This window comes from Acromyrmex echinatior, chromosome 13 (assembly GCF_024713525.1).
Source record: "Acromyrmex echinatior isolate Ae372 chromosome 13, ASM2471352v2, whole genome shotgun sequence".
NCBI classification, from domain to species: domain Eukaryota; kingdom Metazoa; phylum Arthropoda; class Insecta; order Hymenoptera; family Formicidae; genus Acromyrmex; species Acromyrmex echinatior.
The window spans coordinates 5,109,901-5,136,448 of NC_141864.1; the positions used below are offsets into that span (position 1 = coordinate 5,109,901).

Genomic DNA, 26,548 nt, shown 5'->3' on the forward strand with positions numbered 1-26,548 from the left:
CGGGACTGACGTTTATCGTGCCGTGCCGTCAGCCTGATCTTCTCTCGCCCTCTATTATTACCGCGAGTTATTTGGATCGTTATTGATAGACTCGTTGCGACAGCCGGGTCCGGTAAAATCGGTATTGCTTCGCGTTAACGAAGATCGCGATGAGAGACCGTGGTTTTCTCTTGACATTGCATTAAACGTTGCTTTGTGTTATTGCAACAAGGTAGCCGATTGCAGAAAACTAAAAGTCAGAGAATTTTAAAAAAATTATCATTTAAAGAAGTTTGACGTATTTCACACCCGTGCAGTTTTGAAATATTATCAATTTAACAATTAAAAATGCAAGCAGAGTCAGCAACATTAATAATAATTTATATTGCTATGTGTTGAATTAATCTCTTAACAATTTTCGAATCAGGACGGAAATGCAAAAAATTTTTGTAATATTATTGGAGTCGGGAAAAAATCATGAAATTTTTATATGAAAATTAGGGAAAAATTATGGAATTTTGAGATGAGAAATTTGTAACAATCCTGTGCGATCATCCTGAGCGAACGAAGAAGAAGGGGGGAAAAAGAATTTATATAGTTACGCGATAACAGGATAATGAAGAGACTGCTCGTAATTTTACTTACTGGAACATAAACAAAAATGCGGAAAAATAAAAAATTAAGTGTAAAAAATTCCAACAAAAAGTGGTAAATCCACATGAGTTGTTTATAATAATAATTATTATACTATGATAATATTAAGTGTAATTGTCGTACATTTCTTGTTAGTTTAAACAATTTCATTCAACTGTGAACCTGTTAGACGGTAATGTCTGTTGGTGTTTTATCAAAACTCTACGGATGGAAAATTAATTGCGGTCGTTTCTCGAAAAAGAACAGAAAGAGCCAGGCTACACTGAGCAGCCCTTGAGGAAAATCTTAGCCGGCGCTTACGGAACCGTCCGTGTCTGACGAGGCTCCTCAGATACTTTGGAGGCCACGATGCTGGTCGCGACAAAAAGAAATTAATCGCAGCTATCGTAGCGCCGTGCTATTACACGATGGTAAGGAGAGTTCACGCAAGAAACGATGGTTGAAGCGTTCACCACGATTAATCCGTCTTTTTACGATATCATCCTCTTCTGCACTCACGCGATCCATAACCCTCCTGGAACTTAATCCAGCACTGTAAAAGGACATACATTTGTTTCTTCTTCTTCTTTCTCTCTCTTTCTTATTTCTCTCTGGCGATACTTTCTTCGCACTTGGATAACGACATCGCAGAGGAAATCCTTAATAATTGTTTTCGTTATTTCTCGTTATTTCTCGTTATCCGTAAGACCGAATGAGAGTCGGTCCACGAGTGAGTGCGACCGGATGGCCCTAGAGCGGGTAGCAGGAACGATACAAAGGATCAAATCTGCCAGCTCTTAACGAGCCCCGGCTTAGGAGGCGAATCCTCAGGGCGAAACTGGCTTACATCGGCGACGAGGAGGGCTGTCTCTGGCGAGAGGAAGAGGAAAATGTCGTTGCAGCGCGAGGAAACAGATAGATAGAGACTTAGAGTTTTAGTCGGCGGATAGAGAAGGATTGCGGAGACACACCCGCTCTCTTCCGCTCCTCCTATGTCCCTCTTATCCTTGCTCGTCCCCCGTATCTCCGGCTGTAACAAGCGCCAGTGTAAAGTCGACTTGGGCTGACTCAGCCTCGGCGAGGCCGTGTATAGTTTTACCTCTTCTCTACGGCTTCGTGTAACCCTTTCCTGCTGCCTTCCTGCCCCTCAAACTACCGCTACCTCTGTTCTCCGGCTTCGAGCCGTCCCACATCCTCTGCGACTTTCGCATTGTATCGAAATTCCCGAGAACCCTGTATACGTTCTCGAGATCGGTCAAAAATGGTTGGTCGCTCTTGAAAAGCGACGCACGCTCTCTCCGTTTTCTCTCTCGCGCCGAAAGAGAAATCGCGAGATTTTTCAATTATTAGTAATGATCGTGAAGGATCGTGATCTTTGCGTATTTGCGTAGGTATAACTAATAGCGTATAAATGAAAGGTAAGAGAAATGTCTATACGGTTAAGTTTAACTCTTATGGCTATATCAAACTTGGTCTAATAATATACAACGTATGGCGATTGAAGGGAATTAGGGCGTGATACGCGGATAGGTAAAAGCTTAATATACGTACATTATAATCTTCACACGAACAACTTCACAAGTCGAACAGATACACCTTTGCTAGAATACACCGAAGTTAGCGTATGGGAACGTGTGTAGATGCGCCGCCGTTTGAAGTTTCAACGATCCCATTATTTTCGTCCCGAACAAACTTCCGCCCAGAAGCCTTCGTTCGCGCAGCGAATTCCATTAATTAATCCCTTAATGAGCGATGCTCGTTAAATCCGCGACGAGATTAAATAATATTTCTCGGTAGCGATTGCGTCTCGGGACTAGGGGAACCGGTCGAGTCGCCTCGTTCCCTTATTAAAGTCACGTACGGCTCATTATATTTCTCTCGCGGTGTATTCTCTTCTCTCGTTTTTTTTTTTTCGTTCTCTTTTTATCCTTTCGGACGCACAACTGCCGCCACGTAACTTCGAGGTTAACGCTTGGCGAAGAACGAGATCGCCGCGGCAAGATTTCAGAAACCGGCTACCTCCTTCTTGCTCTCCACATGCGTGAAGCGTGCGTGACACGTTTTTACGCCTCTGCATGGCGATCCGGTTGACGATGAGATTCCTCATTTTGCTCGCACCAACTACCGGTCTGCCTCGTGCAACGTTGCGTGATTAATTTGAATGTATGAGAATATTGTGGATTCATTCTCTTATCACAGATTATATTCTCTCAAACAGCGCATTCTTGTTCTAATAAACATTAATTACGTAATTATATACAAGTTGCAATCTTAATTTTTATATTCTTCTGAGAAAAGCCAAAAAATCTTTTTTTTTTTTCGAAAAAAAAAGAAAGATTAATATCAAGATGTTATTTTCGATCGAAATTGTGAGAATAAAAAAATTAATATTGAGATATAATTTTTTTCAAAAAGATTATTTAATTTAAAATGCGTGATGATTTATATACTTTGTATTATTGCACTGAGATAACATTGCACCGTGAAACGTTTAAAATGTGAGTATAATAAACATCCGTGAAACATAAACGTGCAATTTTAAGGATCAGAAGAACATAATAGCTGTATTATATTTCTGCCTTTTCTTCTACCAATTACCTCAGTCATCCTTATAATCATCGAAGATACCTGCACGTGGATATACTCAATAGTTATAATACGTAACCTTAACAACATAGATATTTTTGGACAAGCAAAGAATAGATACGTGAAAATGTACGTACAACTTGATTCGGAGCCCGAAATAAAACAAGATCTGCTTGAAACAATTAATTTCAATTAATTTCAAACTTTACTATGGATTCAGAAATCAAATTTTAATTTAAACGATAGCTAAAAATAATGAAAATGTTTGATAGCTTTTTGGAAACTAGGATGTGTTAGGAACGAGATATTAAAACAATAACCAAAATAATTCTGATGTGAAAATATATGATAGCTACAAATAATGAAATAATATTAAGCATATACAGTAGTGCTGCGATTTATAAAGATAGTACAATTGAATAAAAGAGAAGCGAAAAGCGTAATGTAAGCGAGATAGAGTTTTGCCAGAAATATTTAATAATAGAATAATAAAATAGAGATAAAAATAAACAAAATAAACAAGAATGAAGCATTAAGGTCTTAGTGCAGTTGACAAAGCTAACACAAGAAGAAATTTAAAGTTCTTAATTGAACGTATTGTTCGCGAGGAACACGAGATTCGTTGTAGATGTGCAAGTTAGGCGGAATGTGCGCGCTGTCTGCATCACGACTCTCATCGCTCCCAACCCTTCCCTCGCTTCTCTTCCTACCCTCCGGGCTCTGTCTCATCTTATAAGGCAAACGTCCATATCTCGGAGTACAGCTGTAGCTGCTGTTGTTGCGGTTGCAGCCAACCAGCACCAGGAATCTCGCGCGAATCTTTTCACCTGGTCAGTTTTCCCTACTTGTTCTTGCTTGTCGAAATCTCGCGCGAATCTTTTCACCTGGTCAGTTTTCCCTACTTGTTCTTGCTTGTCAAAATATTCGTTTCATAATCTAATTCCATTATAAAAACGGGAAAGAAGTTGTCACTTTAAGCTAACCGTACAAAATGTGAATTTGGAGGGACAAGTCCATACTTTCGCGTAGCACATGACAGAACATCCCCCCATATTTGTTTCATGTTTTTTAAATTTATTATTCTTATGAAATTATTCTTTTAACAAAAAAGAAATTTTTTCATGAATTTATCGGTGTATTTCCATTTTCTCAAAGAATCTCTCGTTCTTACATTTTAAAATAAAATTAAATAACACAAAGGACTCTTAAAACAATATGAAGAGTTTCCGATATTCGATTCAACGCAGTTAACTTAATATTACTGCGTTGAATTGACTATTCAATATTTGAGAATATTTGAAGATGGCCTAATCGAAAAGCCAAAACGTGTAATAATTATTACTTATATTTAATTCGCAGAGCATAATATATTTTATGTAATAATTCATTATGATTTTTATAACTGACTCTTATATATGACCCTTTCTAATCTTGATATTTTATTTTTACATTTTCTTACGTCAAGAACAAGAACGTAATAATATGTAATTATAAAATTGTAAATTATGAGATGGAGGGCCGTAAAACATTGTTTGTCTTTGTCGTCGCATTGTTTGGAGCAAACATTTATGAGACGAAACTGAAGGCCGAGAAAAGAAACAGCAGGAAAAAGCACGGCGGACGATGAATCCTCATTCATAAAGATAAGACCTCAGTAAACCTATATATTCACCGTGATTTTCGCTAAACACGTATATCATGATTTACGAATTTGGCAATTTATCGCGACGCACAAGTAAATATACTTACATATATAATGCAAATTTTTGTGCATACTCTATAAATATATATACATCATTTCGATTTAAATAAAAATTAAGAGCTGAGAGTTGACAGTCGCAAAAACTTATTCGCGTTATTATTAAATTTCGATAAAAACATTAATTTATTATACTTTTACGCATGCGTATGTAGTAATAATTTACTTTGCACTTTAATAATTTTCCGTGACATATTCCAGTAGCGGGTATTAAATTATAGTATTCGTCATGTTTATCGTACATACGTTATCTACGTGCAGCGGCATCGCAATAACGAATCACGGCGAAACCGTGATGTACAAACCACTTCTGCCCAGCCGGAGATTTCGCATCGTGCGTCCTTCTCTCCTTCCACCCCCGTTCCGTCCCTCGCACGAGTTCTGTCTCATCTTATAAGGCGAACGTCCATATCTCTGGACCTTCAACCGCTGCTGCCGCACTTGGCCTCCCGAAGAACTTTGGTTCCTTTTTTTCGCTCCTTCTATCTCTTTCCAACTCATACCTTTTTCTCTCTTCCAAACCTTCTTGGAGGACTGTGTGCGTAAATGTGTATCAGGAATGATGCATGGAGGCTGAGATCAGAAAGGGAGGAAAGAAGAGGGGAGGAGGAGGGACACAGCGAAGAGAGAGAGGGAAAGAAATGGAGGAGGAGGTCCAGGAGGGCACGCCGGAGACGAAGGGGAGGAACTAGTTATGGTAATGAGGAGATGCAATGATAGCTCAGCCGTTCGCTCCGAGTTAGCTCTCTCTCTCTCTCTCCCTCTCTCTCCTCCTCTTTTTCTCTCTGTCCATCCTTTTTGCTTCGCTCGACTCTTTACCTTCGCTCTGCCTTCGTATGGCGATGATCCCCGGACCGCTTACGCACCTTTTTACGTCTTATTGTTCACCGGGACGTGGCTGTTATCCGCGCGACTCGCAATCTCCTCTGTACAACTATGTATGTGGAGCGCTCGTGCACTCATACGTCGCATAATGGGACGGCTGCTCACTTTAAACACGGTAAATAACTCTCGCAGTGGCGCCGCACTATCTGTAACGCGGAATCGCCGTTGTTCCAACGAGTATCTACTTCACTGTTATGACCGCGATCGTCATGAGGGTAATTTTAATTTATGGTCTCTAATATTTTTTTACTCAAAATATATATCGCGCTTTTTTCAGTGAATTCAATATAATAGCCTGAAAAAAAGAAACATGCATGTTACTCGACATATTTTTCTTATGCCCGTTTCTACCAATGTAAACTAACTTTAATTAACGTTTCAACTTATTTTTCATCTTTTTTTAATTCTTAGTGCTAGAAAAAGATGAAGAGTTAATTAAACCAAGATTAAAATTAAACTACTTTAATAAAAATGGACATTAGAATATTTTTATTTAGACTGCCTCTCTTAGATATGACTTATATAATTACTTATATAATTACTTGAGATCGCGGTTAATTTTTTTATTTAACAAGAAAGAAATAGAGTATCACTTAAACTCCAGTCATCGCAGTTTATGGATATAAATCGCGCAGCAATTTAAAAATAAATTTTAATAAGTTTTTCTTTTAATAAGCACTTTGTCCTTGCATCTAGAATAATTTCTTGATTTGTCATCATTACGTGCTACGACGTACATTTTTACACCATGAATTAACCGATATTCAGAAACGATTTATCTTCAGTTAGCGCCCATCTGGCGTCATCAAAGAATTTCGAGCGTGATAGCATCTTAAGAATCTTCGAATTCCTGAGCCGTGGCGAGAACGAATTGTCCGTGAATTCGACAAATTATCGAGCCGTGTCGTTTGCACACGCGAGCATCGTGTGTAACATACTGTCGTTGTGCTGGCACAACACCCGCGTTCGCTCGCCTTGTTAAGATTATCAGCCCGTAGGAAGCCGCAGGCCGGCGGTTTTCGTCGCCCCGGGATAAATTCCGGCTATTCGGCTACTTAACTCGTATTACGGCTAATTGGTGTAACAGCCACGTCCGTTTAATGGCTCGCTTTAACGACGCTTTCATTTCTAACTCCGTAGAAACTCCGCCCGTAGTTCAGCGCGTCCGGCCTCTCGCGTCCAATTAACGCACGAAATTGAACCGCGGGGAACACCCAGAATTCTTAAGGCACGAATTAATCGTTGGTACGATTTATCACGACTTTGGCGCGCGGTGTGTAGAAAGACTGCTATTCTGAGCAACAAGAAATTGCCATCTATCTCGTTTATCTTTCGGATATGTTCGGATATGTAATAAATGACTTTTTGTTTCCTGCTTGTTTCTGCTTTAATTCTTTTTTATTTTCAATTAATACAAAATACCTCGAAATCAAATCATATATGCCAAAAATAATTTTGCTGGAATATCTAAAAAAAATATCTAAAAATTTAGCTAGATTAAGATCTGAAAATAATTTTGTTGAACTATTAAAATAATTTTAAACTCGCGTGAAGTATCTAAAAATATAATTTTATGAATTATCAGAATAATTATAATATAGGATAGATGCTCAGGTTGATTGTTAAGATATCATAATCCTTTGTTACAGCATTGATCATATTTCAGTTTCACTTATAACTATTTTAATGATCTAACAACATCATTTTTTATAAATCTATATTTAAATTTTTTTAACAGAATTATTCCATGTAAATAAAAAAATTTTTTTTAATAATCAAAAGCATATAAATTCAAGTTTAAGACTTTATTATAAAGATAAAGGGATTTCAATTATACATAATATTGGAACTAAGTGTGTTTTATTATCATACAACTTAATTTTTTAATTAATCCAGTTTTTAATTACAAAGCTATACTTTCCTCTTTCTGTTTTCTTCATTTATTTATTTATTTTTTTGTTAAAAGAATTGGAGTACTATTAGGAAATTTCTTTTGAAACAGAATCACTTCATTTCTCATGGGAATATGAATCATCTGGCAGATAATAATCGCGGTTGACGACAGAGACTTCAGAATGAGTTACTTAGCTCGTTCTTGCGACAGTTGATGTTGCTTTCGAGATTCCCCTTTGCGTGTCCGGCAGCTGCGTCGTTTTCGCCATTCGGAAACAGAATCCTGCATGCGGTAATGAGCCGCGATGAGGAGACGACCGGAGGAAAAACGAGGATTGCGATGAGAGGGAAGGGACCTTTTCTATATTCCCTCCGACGAGACGAGGGCAAGAAGCGCGCCGAAAAGAGCAACGTCGAACTGCGCAATGTGGGAGGAAACGTAGCGTGATACCGGCGGTACTTTGTCACTTCCTCTCCCTCTCATCCAATCCCTCGTCGTACCACAGTGCGTATTTCTGAGTCGGCAAGACGGCAGTGTTTTTCTCTGGTGTCGCTGACAGTTTTGTTATTCCAACGTCGACGTAGAACTCTCGCAATGGCCGAGAACCAGCTTGACACACGCATTAGTATCCGCTTCGAGATAAAGCGCAAAGAGGAATGGAAACGACAGGAAAAAGGAAGTCTTCTAACAATGATCGTGCGTGCGAAAAGCGCGAATCCGGTTGCAAAGAAAAGGATCCTCGACAAATTCCTGCATCGGCTTTCAATTTGCTTTTGATGGAAGAGTGTCTTCAAGATTCTTTCTTTCGTCGTTCTTTTCTTATCGAGACAACGAGGGAAAAAGATACGGAGATATAGTGGATATAGTGAGACTTCTATATGGCAATTATATATAGATTGAGATTCATAGATTGAGATTAGAAATTTTATGGTACGTATCATGACAATTATTCACTCCGTAGTAATGAATAGTTCCCGACTGTTTGACGGGAAGATGATGAAACTTCAACATTGCAGGCATCGAGTTGTAATCATTGGTCTACGTTCTAACGTCATTTCCTTGAATGACGAACAATGAGCGACGGCTCGAATCTCGTTTAACGTATAACTGCGAATTACGCGCTCGCGTGTACATTTTCCCGCAGGGGGAAGTTGTATTCGAGCGGGATAATACATCGTTTCTTCCGTTAATGCGGATAGGGGAATAATGGCTGCTAATATACAGGTAACGCCTTGTCTTCAATGTAGTCTCAAAGCAAGCTTCAACTAAACTTTCTAAAACGCATTCTCACTAACTTTTCTAAGATAAGTTTCCTTCGATAAAGTAGAAGATTTCTAAAGAAATTTCAATTAACAAGTTTTTCGATATACCATATTATAGTTTTATGATAGTGTCTATTATAGTTTTATGACGTACAATTTTATTATCAAATAAAAGAACGTGCATTGGTAATATTGTACATCGTGAGAAAAAAATTCAGAAAAACTTTTTAATTGGATTTCTTCTTTCTGTATATGGAAAGAATGGTTTTGCTGAAATAAAAATATAGCCAGATGCAGATCTAAAATTAATTTTATTTTATTCAAAATAATTATGTAACTTAAATTGGTTGCTAGAATACCAAAACTTTTTGCAGCATTACTCATTGTTTGGAATTTCTATGTAATTATTTTGACAGTTCAACAAAATTATTTTCAGATTTGTGCCTGGCTAAATTTTGAGATACTTCAGCAAAATCGTTCTTTTAATAATTAAAAACAAATATAATACGCATTTATATCAAATAAATCGAATTTCGATTTACTCTATTTAATCGACAAACAAATTATAATTTCTACCGTATTCAAAAAGTGAAATTTACCTACATATTTTATTTCATCGAGTAAAAAGTTAGCTAATGATTCTGCATCTTTCGTCTCGGGTCTCTCGATGATCATTTTTGCGAAGATATTGTTTGCTTCACGCATTCATTCTTCCTTTCCTTTGGCCTATTCGTCCGTAACTCGTTCGCCCAAAGTAAACCGTGCAAATTCGCCTAATACATTCAGACAGAATTCCGTCGTGGGGGAATTCACTTTCGCGCGATTCTACGGGGTATTTTCAAACGGGGTAGAAATTGGCGAGAGTGACGTTGGGCTGACTGGAAGAACGGCATTTCCCCTGAGACAGATGGAAAAAGAGACGAGGCTGATGGAAGAAAGGCTGGCGAGAGGAAAATGGGAGGGCTAAATGGACGTCATCCGTCCAACCGCTAGGCAGCCCGGGTAAATAAGTTATCAAGAAACCCTTCCAGACATTTCGACGAGGAATTAGTGGAACGGAGCCCGATTTATCACGCGTCTTTGTATTGAAATTATCTTATTCCAAGTCGCGCGGGCGAAACAATCTTCTTGACTCCTGAGACGACATTAATTTACAAAATAATACGAGCTTATACTCAGCGTTGCTTTCCTTGGTAGCATAACTGTGATTTTTCTCGGAGCTTCCAATTTATTTGAAATATACTCTCATCTTTCGTTTCGTTTGAAGAAGAAACAAAGTTATGCATTTAACTCGTAGAATTTTGATGAGATATATTCTAATATTAGTTTCTCGCACTTATATATTTTAAAATAGAATTCATTTTAGATATACAGGATGTTTGATAAATCTCGCATAAGACTAGAGCGGATTAAACTGAATCGAAAAGTTCTCTACCATTTTGCAATTTTCACAATAATTAACAAGATATCGATTACTAAAAATCATCAAATATTGGTTTTCAATAATTTTTTACTCGAGTACTGTCAAATTTACAGGAAAACAGCAAGAGAAAAAAATAATTTATTTTCTTCTCATAAAGCTCTAAGAATTTTTTCAGAATTTTTTATCAACTTTTTAGTACTGCATTTTCTTACTGTATATTGGCAACTATTTTTACCAACATGAGAAAATGTGGTACTAAAAAATTCTGAAAAATTCTCAGAGCTCTATGAGAAGAAAATAAACATTTTTTTGTCACTTGTTAAATTGACTTGTAGTAACAAATTATTGAAAATCAATCTTTATCGATTTTTAATAATTAATATCTTGTTAACTATTTTAAAAATTGTAAAATGATAGAAGACGTTTCGACTTATTGTTAGTTTAGTGCTCTGCTCCAGCTCTATGCGAGAGTTTTATCATTACTTATCAAACATCTTATATATGCTAAAATAAAAGAAATTAGTAAATATCTGAAATAATTAGAAATGGTAACTTTTTCTAACAATAAATAATTGAAAGTGTAATTGTTACATATAGATTCAATTCCATATCTTTCCACATATCTCTACTATGTGTTATATACTATATCGATCATTCAAAATTTCGTAAAATTTTAACGCGATATGTCAGATCGACCATAAAACTACCGATCGTAAATATCGTTACAAGAAACGTTATGAGCCTCATATAATTTCGCGGAAATTACTTTATGACGCGCTTGAATGCGTTATCTGATGCATATCTCTACTGAACGATATCTCGTCGATCTCGATCGCTCGTTGCGTTTTAACAGACAGATATATCGCTTCAACGTTGAACGACGAACCGCAGACGAATGAAAGCAGGGCTTTGAGTGAAACAGCATCGAACCGTATAATTGCCATTAATATCATCGGTTTATACAAGAAGCTAGTGTATAAGTCGTTTTATCAATATGAAAGAGTTCTTTTTAGCATTTTTAGCGTTCTGGTTTTTTATTTCTTTTCTCAATTCTACTCTTGGCTGTAATTACTGATTCTTAAACTTTTAATTGCATCACATTTAAATGATAAGAGTGAAGAATAAAATTAAATAACGATATAAAAAGTTTAATATACTTTAATTACAGTTTTGTGGTCATAAAATAATATTTATTCAGATTTGTAAATTAATTTTTTTATATTTTTCTATATCTTACATTTAGAATTTTATAAAACGTTGTAAGAGGAACATATACATTTTTAATTAGTAATTTGTAATTTATTGCACTTTTTTATTATACATAAAATCTGATAATGAATACTCAATAATTGTAACAATATACTATATTTAACGATAAAATACTTTTTAAATAATGATGCATGATTTTTAAATGATTATTTTTGGTGCATAAATAAACTGACCGTCATTCGCTTTTAACGAAAATTCGCCGGAAGCAATTCGGTGTTTCTTCGAAATACATTGACGTACATAGGACGCCGCCAGTCCGAAATATATTAGCGTTGGGGAAAAAGATGTGAATTTTTTGCAGCTAACGCTGCGGTCTCTCGTTAAAGCGTTTGACGATCGTCATCGGTCGTGTGATCTCGTGGCGGTCGATTCCGTCAGGCACGATCAACTGGCAGAAACGAAGCCCGAAGCGCGTATTGGCGATACCGGAATTGCGGAATATTCCGCGGCCCGGCAAATCGTTTTTCAATAATTGCTCGCCACCGCGCACTGCCAAGTGCTATCGCGAAGGCGATAGAGAGAAAAATGCTTGGTCGGGTGTTCGCCTCTGGAAATTCGTGACATCAGCCCATCGCCCATCAGACCGCTTAATTGTAAGACAAAAAACGAGTTTTACTTGAGTCTTGTTGATTCGATATCAAGCACGTGATATCTGCTAATAGAAAAAGTACGAATCAATGCGCTCTTGATTCTCTACTTGCTTCAAAATCTTTTTCGCTATCGTGAGATTTCGAAGAGGAATTTGATCTTATCATATGTCACTTGGATATTCAATATTTTTCTATGCGAGTGATTATTTTATAGAGAGGAATTCTTTCTCCTGTATTTTGATCAGAATTGTCAGAAAATTTAATATGTCTTGAATTAAAAAGAAAAATTTTAATTCAAGATGTATTAAATTTAAAAATTAAATTTTAATTCAAGACGTATTAAAATTTCTGACAATTTTCTGACAAGTCCTCAAAATATAGGAAAAAGAATTTCTCTTTATAAAATAATCACTCGCATAGAAAAATATTCAAAATATTTTTAATAAACGCATACAAAAATTATTTAAAATATTGTTAACAAACGCCATTGTAATAAACTTATGTCACAAGTTCTAATAATACTATATCATAAAATTATTAACAAGATTTACGAGATTTATCATCGTAATTAAATTTAAATATTTTAGGATACTTTTTTTTTATAGTAGCGCGTTTACATTATTATTCCAATCAAATTTATATTTTTAATTTTTTTCATTATGAAATTTCAATTCCAATTAAGAGAATTCGAAATAAAATTTCGTATTTTAACTCAATTTGATAATGTACTATTTTTACATTTATTTAAATTAATTAATTTTTAATCGCTTTTTGTACACGAAAGATTCATTCGTGAGACATAATTTTCTAATTATTATTTATTAATTATATTATTTCATATACATAAATATTTCATAAATTATTATTATATCAAGACTATCGTATCATAAATAATTCATTCAAATATTGGGTTGTCGGAAAAGTCATGATGTATTTTTGTCACATTTTTAATTCAAATTTATATATATCCTACATTCAATTATACCACTCGATAGAGCAAAGTTTCAGCTTTAAGAATCTGTTTTAATAATTACGTCATTAATAATGTTTTTTTAACGAAGTTATCAACAATTAAAGTCAAAATTCTCCTTTTATTTAATCCTTTTATTTAATGATAACTCAGTAACAAAAAATCATAGGAATATTTTTAAAAAACAATTTTGCAGGGAAAGCTTTTACGATAGATAGTCGAAATTGTTCTGAAATTTTTTTTTAAACATGTTACAGACCTATAAAGTGAGAAGAAAGTTTTTCATTTTTTTCCAGCTGTTAATCTTTTGTATATAAAAATTACCAAACTCACATAAACTCCAAAAATATGGTAAGCTTTTGAAAATAGAAACTTCAAACTTTAAAACGCTTTTTCAAAATTTAAATTTCGTTCATTTTTAACGAAGATATTTTCTATACAATTTTCAGTTGAAAAATACGTCGTGACTTTTCCGACAACCCAATAGTTAATTATCAAAGGAAGCATTTTCTGTGCATTGTCGAAATATAAACGTGTCATTATGCAATTGGTTAGATCGCGTAGTGGGATATGTGGTCTGAAGGGAAGGGAACACAGGTCGTTAAACAGCAGTTTGCACGGGGCAACGGCACGCGCGAGGATTACCGGAAGAAATTTTCGTCGCACGGCCCACCGAGGGCTCGTAATTCGCGATCGTACGTTGATTAAAGCGGAGTTAAGATCGCAGCGACGGCTTGTGCAGCGGTGCGCACACTTTGTGTGTGTGTGTGTGTGTGTGTGTGTGTGTGTGTGTGTGTGTCCTCCCGTGAGAATGGCGTGCGAAGGCATCGAGTTTCCCGAAAATGGTGCATATACTCGGTCGACAAGTTGTAGCCATGTGTCCCTCGCGGGAGCCGCTCGCGAATTAGGCTAAATAGTATGCGAGAAGTTTATTATAGCGGTGTATAAGATAGAAACTGCTGCGAATTATTGACTGCGATTATTTCCGTGACGATCTAAATCCCGAAACCTCGATCCTAGAATATATACGAAAAATATGTTCGTTATCTAATGAATCAATTTTTTTATGATACATGTGATTTTTAAATGAGATAGTTCTTTTACCCGTATTCATATCTGCATTTGTAAAAGTTAATGCAGATACGTGGCGTACATTTTTTATCTTGATTTATCTTGCTGTTGGTAATTATCGCGTGAAATATTTTTGCAAAATGATTGATAACTGCAGATTAATTTTGCAAGCTGTACAAATGCTCGATTTAATTTACAATTTCTGAATCCAAACAAACGTTGACCCTTATCATTTTTTTTTCCACAGTATTTAATCGCGAAAACGTGTATATTTAGACAGTTTTCCACATGCGCATAACAGATAAGCAAAAATGTCAACGAAAAATGAAATATCTCCCATACGGTTGCATTGTTGTATTTAAAGTATAAAATATTGTTCCGCCTTAAAATTGTACATCATTCATGGATACAAAATGTTCGTTATCCGAAACGTCACACGTGACGTTTTATCGCAACAGGCCCTTCAAGCCACGCGAAGACACGATATTATACTGTTTACCCTATTCAGCGTGGCACTCCTCGCCGTGCCGCGGAAACGATTTTGCTCGAGAGAAGAAACACAATAAAAAAAATAAAAAAAAAATAAAAAAAAAAGAAACGCGGATCGTTTGTCTCGCGCATCGCGGACCGTTGATCTTCACGTCGCAGGAAGCGATAAGTCAGCGACTGCAGAAACAGCAACGACGTCACGAGAGATAGAGGCAGAGAGGAGGAACGAGATGGAGAAGGCGGGAAAGCGGTTGCCGCGTTTGTGGTTGCACGCGATTTGTCCCGACTCTCGCGCTTTTTCATCCGTCGGCTTTGTCTCGCAGGGTTTCTCTCGCAAGTTATTAGGGATTGCCATCGCGTCGCTGTCTCCCTTTCTTTGCTTGCGTTGCGCGGCGAAAGTTTTCCGGTGACACGCCCGAGACGGCGCCGAATCCTGTCGGGTACACAGTGTGACTTGATATCGCGGATTTGGGACAATCTGCGTTTATGGTGTATCACAGGCCTTTTTCAATTGTCCATATAAAGCCTTGCGTAGCGATAATTTGATTGGATCACGTTTTATCGATACTTATTATTAAATATTTGGGTTACTCGGGATTAAAAATTTAAAAAAAAGCTTACCTTGGACTATCCAAAGGAATCTCTTTCTCAAAACTGTGTCTTTTATTACGTTAATTCAATATTATATGCAGGCTATTATTTTTCATTACTTTTTTCTACCTTTTTCTATATCTTAGAAATTCTTTTTGCAAGAATTTTCACAAGGTAACGAATGGTTTACTTTTTAAATGTTATCTCGGTACGTTACGTATCTCTTGTTCTAATTTAGCTTGAAAAGGACTTTACTCCAGAGCATAATAAATATTTTCTCTTTCTCTTTCTACATTTATTATACGGATTTATTACGCGCAGTTTTTGCGTTGCCATTTCCAAGACTTCAATTTACAGAAACACGGATCGATTACTTATACGGCGCGTGAAATGCGATGAATAATCGTGCTGTTTGCCTGCAAACTTTTCGCCCGATTCGTTTTCTAATCGCGAACGAGCGACGCCCGGCGTGCGAGTAATTAGGAATTGTATATCCTTCTCCTCTCTTCCGGACACCCGCCTGAACGCGGAGGCTGCGCCGGTAATTAACATCCCGGGTGTATAGTAATTTATTAATAACGTACGGGGCGCTTGCTTAAGCAACGTCCCGCGATGGGACCTCCGGCACAGGTTGCTCCTGGATACAGTATGCGGCGGATCCTTGCGGTAACCTCGCGCAGCGGGTATTAATTAACACAAGATCAAGTTAAGTAATTAAAATAAACCCGAACTATTAAAATAGGATTATAATTTCAATTTACGGTACAACAGACGGTTGGATATTTAAAGCATTGTCAATCGCGTTAATCGTTTTTACAATCAAATTTGAATTTTAGACGGTGGAAATACATAAAATGGAAATTATGTGAAAACAATTCAAGACAAGGGTTAAATAAATGTAATATTTTTTGATATATTGTTATATATACGAGGATCGTTTGAAAAGTTCTGAGCTTCAACATGAAAACGACATTATTCAACAAAATCCATTCTGATACTACAATCGTATATGTTTCGCAAGATACTTGTGAAAATTGTAGCCATTTTGAACGCTCAGTTGTCGTTTGAGATCACCATAAAGATTTACGAATTGCGGTGTTTGAATTAATGAATTACCGTATTCACCAGATCTGATCCCAACGACTTTTTCCTGTTTCCTAGGCTCAAAGTTAGATTTGGAGGACACAGATTTTCATCAAATGATAACAATAACTGAGTCAAACAATAACTGAGCGTTCACAATGGCTACAATTTTCACAGGTACTTTACAAAACATGTACGATTGTAATACCAGAGTAGTGGTAGTTATGGTTTTTTTTTTTGATGAGTAATGCTATCTTCATGTTGAAGCTCAACACTTCAAACGAAAAAGTACGTGTTATTTTTTAATTATCGCAATCTTTTAGAGTAGATATAAAGAGTAATATTTTCATTAAAGCAAACCATTAAATATGTCCATTCATTCATGATTTTAGAAACCATTGAATTCGCGATATAAAGAAATTTTAAATATGATGAAATACGATAAAATCCTATGATTCACACGTTTCGTCAAAATGACGAATAAACCGCGTGTGTGAATAATAATTCTGGGAACGACGCATAATGCTTAACCACTCTCGACGAATAAAAATATCCCAACCAGTTCTACGAATTATACTACATTAGGGAGAACAGTTGTCACAGTAAACCACATTGCTGCAAGCTATTTAAACCGCAGGGAGGAGTGGAGATTAATCTTATTTCTGGTCTGCCATGGCGAGCATAAGTCCCTTAATCCAACGGACGCACCACCGTGTCGGTTCACAGCAAGGATCTCGAGGAACAGAAGAACGAGCAGGAGGATAGAAAAGGGGAAGAGGAAGAGACGATGGTGGAGCAACCATCTCTTACTTCCCGCTTTTATGTCTCAGGATATATACGTTCTGCTACGAAAAGGTGTCAACGCACGTTACCCCGCAGCTATACGACATACCGGCGGAGTGTCAAAAGAGAGGAGAGTGTGCGAGCCGTAAAAAAGTTGAGAAATCCGAGAACTTCGTCGAGGATTACGACCGGTCCGAGGAAGATCACGTCGCGTGATAGCTTCGAACGATACGATCGTTCGGCGACGAATAAGATTGAAACATTTGTTGCGATCCCCCGGACGCTTCCAAAGGTAGACCACCGTCCACGGGATCGATTAACTTGCAGACCGCTGTCTCATCTCTAGGAAGTCGAGGGAGATTAGGGAAAAAGGATTCGAGGTGTTAGACAAAGTAATGTGAGAAGTATGTAAGCTATGCACGTCGTGAAATCGATAATATTATGTTTCACACAACTCTTTCTGTTCGTTGTAGTTGTATTAAAGCAAAAATGCAAGGTAACATTGTCGGCTGAATTGATGTGCAGTCAGTTTCTGATTGGCGAAAAATTTCTAATGACAGCTTTTAATCTTTTATCAGCCATGTAAAATTTTCAACCTTTGTCTGCAATCTGGATCTTCGAACTTTCGTACAGATTTTTATATTATTCTGGATTGTTTGAAAATCTGAAAAATTCCTTACATACAAGTACTTATGAAAGCTTTAACAATAAGTGTTTACTATCACAGAGGTTGGATTGTATTTTATTTATTTTTTATAAATTTATCTATCACAATTCACAATAAAAAAATTGACTTTATCTTTGGATAGTTGAGATTGAGAGTTAATTTTGAATTGTCACAATAGTTTGAACGACTGCATATCCATAATAGGAATGTTATACCTGATATTCTTCACTAACATATCCATGGATAGTTTCTCCTTGAAGTCTTCTTTTTGAAAAATATTTATAGCAAAATGTTATATATTTTTATATTTCTCTAAAATGCTTAATCACAATTTTGATATTTCAAAAATATTTTTTAATTTAAAAAATTCCATAGACATACAAAAACACAGACTCTGTCTTACATTAGTCTCTTTTTATATTATTCTTTTGTATTAATATAATTTTAAATAAAACGTGTTATAAATTATACATTACATACTACTTTTTCAATAATAATTTAAAAAATAATTTAATGTTTTATCTTTTCATATTTAGTCTCTAAAAAAAATTTCGCTTGCGGCGAGCCAATAGTCCCTCTTGATAGACTTCCGCCAATCGTATTCTTACATGATGATTATATATGTAGTTGTAAGTACTTGCATTATACAAGATGCTTGCACGATCGACAAGTATTTGAGAAAGGAAATAAGACACAGCGTAGAACGTCAACGGACAATTTACAGCTTGGAAGTAAACAGAGTTCCTGACCACGTCGATTATCTTCCCTGGCAATTTCGCATTTCTGATCTGACCATGTACTTCTGTTTGCTCGCTATCATTTCGTCTCGCAATATTCTGTTTTTTTTGCGTTACGTTGATACGATCTCGAGAACGAAGTCTGATGACGAAGTTAAAAGAGAAAGAGAACAGGCAGATTTACTTGCGATAAATTACGGCGGTCTTCTCAGGAGAACGAGGCTGTTTGTATTTTATTTGGACGGTCCGAGTCACTGCATCCGTCGATGCAATTTGAGGCCGAAGAGCCCGCGGCCACCCTGGGATACAATCTCGCGTCGCAACGGGAAAATAAAAGTGTCCCGTCGAAGGACGTTCTCCGATGTCACCTCGAGGATAAATATTAGCGGTGACGGTCTGGTCACGGAGATCCGGCTCAGTTGACCGTGAAAACGCGAACGGCGACGCGAGAAGACTGATACGGTTACGGTATGGGTGTCGCGGAATTCCCATGAGAATAATTTGAAAGAGATACGACGGCAGAAAATATGCGAAGTTTCTGGAAGGTGCTACAACTTAAACGGCGCAATAGAAAATGTAATAATGCAAATAACTCTTGAAGAAGTTTCCGGAAATGGATAATAAGATATGCGACGTAGTGAGCTCATAATTTCTATTCATGGCTTCAAGTGATTTACAACACATTTCCATCTCCTTTGTAATCCCAAGTAGGCAACTTTGGGACCCGAAGGGATTAATATCGCGTCGACATTTGAACGTGCAGTCACATATACGGTGTGTGGCGCACAATGAGGGGTCCTTCGTGTCCTTTCGAACACAATTTAAGCCATGGGCCAAAGAGGAAACAATCGGCGATCGGAATCGAGAGTTGGACTCACAAAGAGCAATGTGATTCGACTAGCGAGCGGTAGCTCGAGATTTCGAGCACGAAAGGGGGAAGGGTGGGACCTATCCGTGGATGCCGTCGGAAATGCGAGTTAAGGGCCCCTCCGCAATGATGAGGGAAGGGGGAAAAGGGAGAAGGAGAGCGAAGAGATACGAGGGCAGTGGAAAGAGCAGAAGAGAGATGAGACCCGTTATGGAAATGAGAGGGCCAGACAATGTGCCTCTCCAGGCCCGACCGGGCCCCTTGAATCCATAATCTACCGCGCGGTTATATGACTGCGCACAATGATCCAAATATGTTTTCTGTGTAACAAAACGCTCCCGTAAATGTTTATCATCAATTTCAATATTATCTGATGCGGGTGGCATTCGCCACAGGGGCAACGAGTCTTCACGAAGGGCACCGCGCTCGCGCGGAGAAAGGGATGGGCTCCCGGATTTTTCATCGCCTACCGCAGGCACGTTGTTACGCTCGCTTCATGAGTGCACTACTTAATTCGTAAGGCCTGTGGCTCGTGTCGTTACGACATTGTTGCGATACCGGTTTCGAATAAAATCGTATCTGCCGAGCACCGACCCGACCGGATGACGAATGGTTCCCGGGCTTTTTTGCTGCCTACCGCAGACCGGAGTCTCAGTTTAAAAAGATATCGATACTTTTACCGGTTCTATATCGAAATACCGTGCGAGAAAGCGAGACAAATCCATAATTACCTTAACGTGATATTTATCTTGGAAATCAATGGTTTATAAAGCAATATTCTGGATAATGAAGGAAATGAGTTTTCGCAATCCGTAAATATTAACTTATAAGTGTTGCACACACACCACACACACACACACACACACACACACACACACACATAAAAATGTATAAGAAGAAATTTATTACTTCATGCCAAGCTTATATGTCAAAAAGGAATTTAGTTTACAGTTTTACTTAATCACGCACATCCAAACCTTATAATTATTAGCTAACTAGATCTACTCTCAGTATATTATTTTTATCTAAAATATAATACCTTATGTTTCTCACATATTTACATTTGTTACATAGTAACATTTGTTCATTCTGATCTTTGTTAATTCACATTAATATTACAATTATCTCGCTATTGCAAAATTTTCACGCAAAAATATTAATTTTTCTCTTTATTCTCGTAGATATATCTTTTCTAATAAACTTTTCATAATTATTTTGCACCTAAATCATTATCTATAAAAACGTATAAATTATTTTGAACTGTAGAATTATAAATAACGTTTATAATAACGTTTATAAATAACGTTGTATAGATATAAAATGAATCGGAATTGTTTCTGCACATTTTGCAGAACATGGGAATTGAATTTTAATTCTATGCTTATTTTCTGTGTTCACGCTAATTTTCTGCGTTACGTTATGTTAAAGATAATTGCGTATACAAAGTATTAACCATGCAATAAGTGTAATGTATAAAATGGCATTCTCGTTCGGTTACTGTTCGCCGGTTTCACGTTTTGATTATTACGGTCTCGAGAGCGTGTCTATGCGATATCCAATATCGATATAAACCGTGGATTAAAATCAGGAAATTCGCGGCAGAAAAAAAGCGACGTTGGATCGCCGGAATTGAAAAGTTGAAGGAGTCGACTCGCTCTAATTCATTCGCAGCTTTTTTCCATCCGGCAGAATAAATGGAGAAACTCCTCATCGATGGCTATCGAATGAAGTTTTAGAATGACAGGTAGATAAATGATTTATTACGCTCTGAATGCACGTGAAAGCAATACAGATGCAAAATCAATTGCTAGCTTTGTAAACATAGCATTTCTCTTTAAAAGTAATATATATTTTCTTCGAGAATATTTTATCCATACTTTTAAAATAAATATGGAATAATATTGACTTTTTTGGTAGACAAGTAGATAGGGAGAAAGTTTTATTATGACTTGAGTTTTAATTTTTCAAAGTAAACAAAAGAATAATATAAATACAATATAAAGTAAACGAGAATATGTATGAACATAAGACAGAGAAAGATAATACATCACATCATTTAAAGATTACACATATTTTTAACAAAATGAAAATATTATTAAAAAATTACAGATTTTTCTACATTATATTTGATAATACAAAAAATTGTATTAATAGATCCTAAATAAAGAATTATTTCTATAAGTGTTTAAAAAAAAATAATATAAAATAAAAAAAATTAAACTATAAAATTATTATTGTTGAATTTATGAACTGTTCATGTGTATATAACATTCATTTTTATACGGAAAGAATAAGTTTCCAATTCGAGTCACTTTGCAGAAGTTACACTGAAAAAAATGTTCTAAATAATTTTTTCTCGAATAGTTGCAAGAAAATATTTGGTTGCGGTATAAAGAAATGTTTACTTGTAACTATTCTAGAAACAAATTTTTCAGTACATTTTTTTCAGTATATATATACATCCGATATATCTTTAAACACAAGTTCCTACGCGAAGATTATCGAAAGTCACAAAATAAGATATTTACAAACCAGAAGCTACTATGAGGACAAAGTAAGTCTAGAAATACTAATAACAGTATGCATTTATGTTATTTGATATTGCATCGATTTAAGTATCTCCAGTATCACGAAGCAAGGCATGAAACAGTGCAGGTAAGCGACGAAACGAGATTTACGGTCCAAGGCGGGGAATTCCGTACTGAAAGTCCTCTTCCGTCGCTAGTAGATGCGAAGCGAGATATCGTCGGTCACTCGAACAATTTGTGGTCGACCATGGAATAACGAGGTCCTCCTTTTCTTTCTCTGGCCAGCTGTTCTATCGGCGAAACTGCCTTGGTTGTCACGATAGTCTCTCGTAAAACTCCAGTCTTTTGATTATCTTGCGGATGCGTGCTGCGAATTTTAATGCGAGCGAAGTCGGCGGGAGACAACGCAGAAGCTACACATGACAGAAACTCCGGCGATTCAATTAATCTTCCTTTTCTATTTATCGCTTCGCGTACCATTTTGCGCCGAGTACTTGTTTTTCAGGTACTTGCATTTCGAAAGACTGAATAAGAAGTTACGTTCTTGAAGAATGATAGGCGTTTCAGAATTGAAGAGGAGAACTGGATCTGCTGTGTCTTAATCAATTACCACTGCAGTGTAACATTCAAGAATATCTTGCGTACATATTTTTTTACATTTTCCTTCTCTGCATTTAAGCACATACTTGATGAATGTTCATGAATATATGCGATTATTACTTATCTTAAAGAACGTATCATTTTACTGAAGAAAATGTCAGTTACATTAATGTTCAGTTTAATAGAAAGCCAATAATGGAATCGTTCAAAAGTGGTATAAATCAAAATTCTGAATCTCTTGCTTAAAGTCAATAAATCTTCATCCCGAGGTCAAACCCAACGTACATTTCGAAACTGCGATTTAACTTGATTCTATTATCCTAATTCCTAAAAGGGATTTTCTGAATGCACCATGCGTTTCGCGTGTCTCCACTAATTGTAAGCTGCCTCCAGTCGTTAGAACGTGCTCGAGCACGTGGTGCAGGGTACGTGCAAAAAGAATGGAGTCACGAGGAGAGTAACATTACGGTTCGGAGACCTCTCAGAATGGCGCAAAGGAAAAAAGGAGGGGAGGGGAGGGAAGGGGGAGGAGGTAGGAGCAGCCAGAATGACGGACGTTTCGCATTGCCGCGATAATATCCCCGGTGTCTCGTGATTAATGCAGGCGCGCGGTATAAAAGGGCGGGGGCGTTGCAAGCTCGGAGCCGGGGATCGACTCGCGATCCAGAAAAAGCGGCTGCACGGGGCGGGAAGAATAATGGCGTCGCGCGCTGATGACTTCTTTCGAGGCGAGACCGCGGCACAGCGTCGCGACGACCAGGTTCTCTCTCTTTCTCTCTTCCATTCTTCGTGGGAAAGTCGGGCACGACGCGAGAGCGTGCGACGCAGAAAGTGTAAAGGCCGTATTATGCGTTTGGAATGAGACGCAGATTGGACGGAGGTCGGAATTGAGCATCGGCATTTGGTACCGTCTTTTCGAATGCTACATTTTCATCTTTCCGTGAGACTGAGGAACGATACTCCCTAAAAATTATTACGCGATGGATTGTACGTGTGGAGGATTGTACGTGTACTTTTCAAGTCATCAGATTCCGCATATTTTTTTAGGAAGCAGGTTTATCACTGATTGCATTTTGTTTTTTTATGATGTAATTATGAAATCACCCCCTTAAAAGTGACCTGAAAAAGTGGATTTTTTTAATTATTACCATGAATGCGATAGGTAAACGTTATTCTATCAACCATAAAAATGAACTAACTTATACTTTATAAAAAATCACGACTAAATCAAAACAATTCAAAAAGAATAATTTTTTAAAAGTTGTGTAAAAATAGCAAAAATGGACATTGATTATTAATTTCTTTTACCGATATTATTTGATTAGGCAATAATTTTTCTGTCAAACACACACACACTGAAAAATAATTTCTTCCTAAGAAACTTCATTCACATTTGTCACTTTGGAAGTAAGAAAATATAATTGTACCATTTTACGTAAGCTAGTCAGAATATTGATAGTGTCTAATCGTTACAATTTCATAAGAATGTTTTTATAGAACAGCTGTATACCGTATTGATCGTGTTAATTTTAATGTTCTTTTTTAAACAAAGGATACACTTTATAGTGTTTGTGATGTTTCGATTGATGTGAATGAATCGATCGGGAATCATTTTACAATCGTACTTTTCAATCGCTGTACGATTCCGGTGTATAATACAGTTCTCTAGTGAGGACGTTTGTGTGCACGTTTTGGCTGTGAATGCACTTTGCAACCACGAAGCGTGATGCGGTTTGCCGAGTGCGCAAAGCCGGCGAATGCCGCTCCGACTCATCTGTAACGCGAAGGATAAAAACCCGTTGCAGTACGTCGATGTGTACGTTGGTTTCACGCGGTTGCACCACTTTTATACATTTTTTTTATTGGCGTGAATTTTTTAAAGTTACACGTTTCGATTCGCGAACTTTGGAAGCGCACCACGTGCGAAATACGAGGCAGATTCGGAGTCACGTGCCATCCGTGATCGTCTGTTTCGCAGCGATATCTCTGCGACGAGATAAACTGCATCTACCGAAAAACATGTCCTTCTTCAAAAACAAGTTCGTTTCCAAGATGTATCTCGATGTTACACGATAAACATTCAAATTAGTCAAGATCACGTAAAGAATATTTTATTGATTCAGCTGGAATTATAACTATTTTTTGTATCTGATAGAAAATCATATAATCATACAAATAGAATTTGTAGCACAAACCTAAATTCTATTTCTATCATCTACGTTAGGTGCAATGCATGTCCAACATCACAGTGCTTGCTAGAAATTTATCTATTTTAACTAATTTTCGTATTTAGATAATTTTCGCTATAACTGCAAGATCACTTTTTTGAGTGTTAACCATTTTTTAACCTAAGATATAAATATATGATATACTATTGATTTAATTATCGATTTTTAAATATAGATAGAAACATTACTCAAACGTTTTTGGTACAATTGGATTGAATAAAACAATAATTGAATTTAAATAAAACAATGTAATAAAGAAATGTATGAAGCAAATGGCAAGTAAGCAAAATGAAAAGAGATGATCAAAATGGTCGAGTATTCTAATAAATGGCGAGTTACATTTTCATGCGAGAATATTTGAATGAAATTCGCCGCCATGCGCTTCTTGATATTCATGAAATTTTCTGCTTATCTCGCGTATCAGTAATTGTTTTCGTTCGTTGGAACGGTCTAAAGCTGCTGCTTGGAATTCCGAAGCAACATGGCTCTCTTCTTGAATAAAATATTTATTCTAAATGTGTATCACGTCGATCTTCCGCCTGCGCGTCGGCTATATCTTCTTCCTCGAGATTTACGTTAATTCCAAAACGGGCAAAAAGTTCGCAGCGTATTCTCATGTATCGCTATATTTTAAATTTCGATTTATATCATTTGCAGTGGAAATGAATGCCAACACGGAAAGAACAATCTTGCTGAAATATTTAAAAATTTAGCTGCATAAGTCTAAAAATAATTTTGTTGAGCTATCAACATAATTATACATGAAACTCAAGCAATGCTAGAAAAAATTTTAGCAACCAACTTGAAAGTTCTACATACTTATTTTGATAGTGCAATTAAATTATTGTATTTTTAAATCTGTCCAACCAAATTATTCTTAGAGTTTTTAAGTATTTCGACAAAATTATTTTTTTCGAGTGCATACATCAACAAAATCGATTTTGACGGCCTTAAAAAAGATTTCCCATTCGCGACTTTGTTATCAAAATTTATTCGGAAATATCTCGCGATAGACTCGCGAGCTTCGGATTATCTCCTCAAGAATCGGGTGCTCGAATCACGATTATCTCCTCGGGAGCTGTAGTCATTGACGAGAAGTCCGCGTGAAGGGCGAAAGGAAAAGAGAGCAGAAGGGAAGACTATTTGCACATCACTCAAAGAAGTTGGCGGCGGATCGAGAATCTTCCGATCCTCCGCCGTCCGCAGCCTCACGCCGTGAAAAGCAATTTACACTGCCCTGCGGACTTCGAATTACTTTTGAATGCTGAAGAGGCGCACTCTTTCTCGCCGTCAACTGCTGCGATAATGAAATCTCGAGCGATTTTCGAACGCGACTGTTTGTGCTAACAAGGCGCGACCAATTTCCTTTTGGCGAGAGATTCTTTTTTTGCCGAGTACTGTGCGTACTTTCGGACGGGACAATTTCATTGGACAACGAGAAAGATTTAAATAAATGAATGAATGGATCGATACAATTTGTAATACTTGATAACAGATGAAATGTAAATCTGTAATAAACAAAACGCGAATAATAATATCGTTTTCTTGTTTCAAAAGTGACATAATTAAAAAAAAATAATAAGTTTTTCAGAAAAGGGAAAAAACTATTTTTCAACGTAACAGCAAATTATTGACTAAATAATATCATCAAAA

The 26,548-nt window shown here is 36.7% G+C and overlaps 1 protein-coding gene and 1 pseudogene across 3 annotated transcripts in view; one reads left to right on the forward strand and one right to left on the reverse strand.

Moving 5' to 3' along the window:
• The window catches only part of olf413 (DBH like monooxygenase olf413), a 345,980-nt gene that overhangs the window by 247,772 nt on the left and 71,660 nt on the right, over positions 1–26,548 (forward strand). The window lies entirely within an intron of this gene.
• On the reverse strand, positions 15,176–20,030 carry LOC147907543 (uncharacterized; annotated as a pseudogene).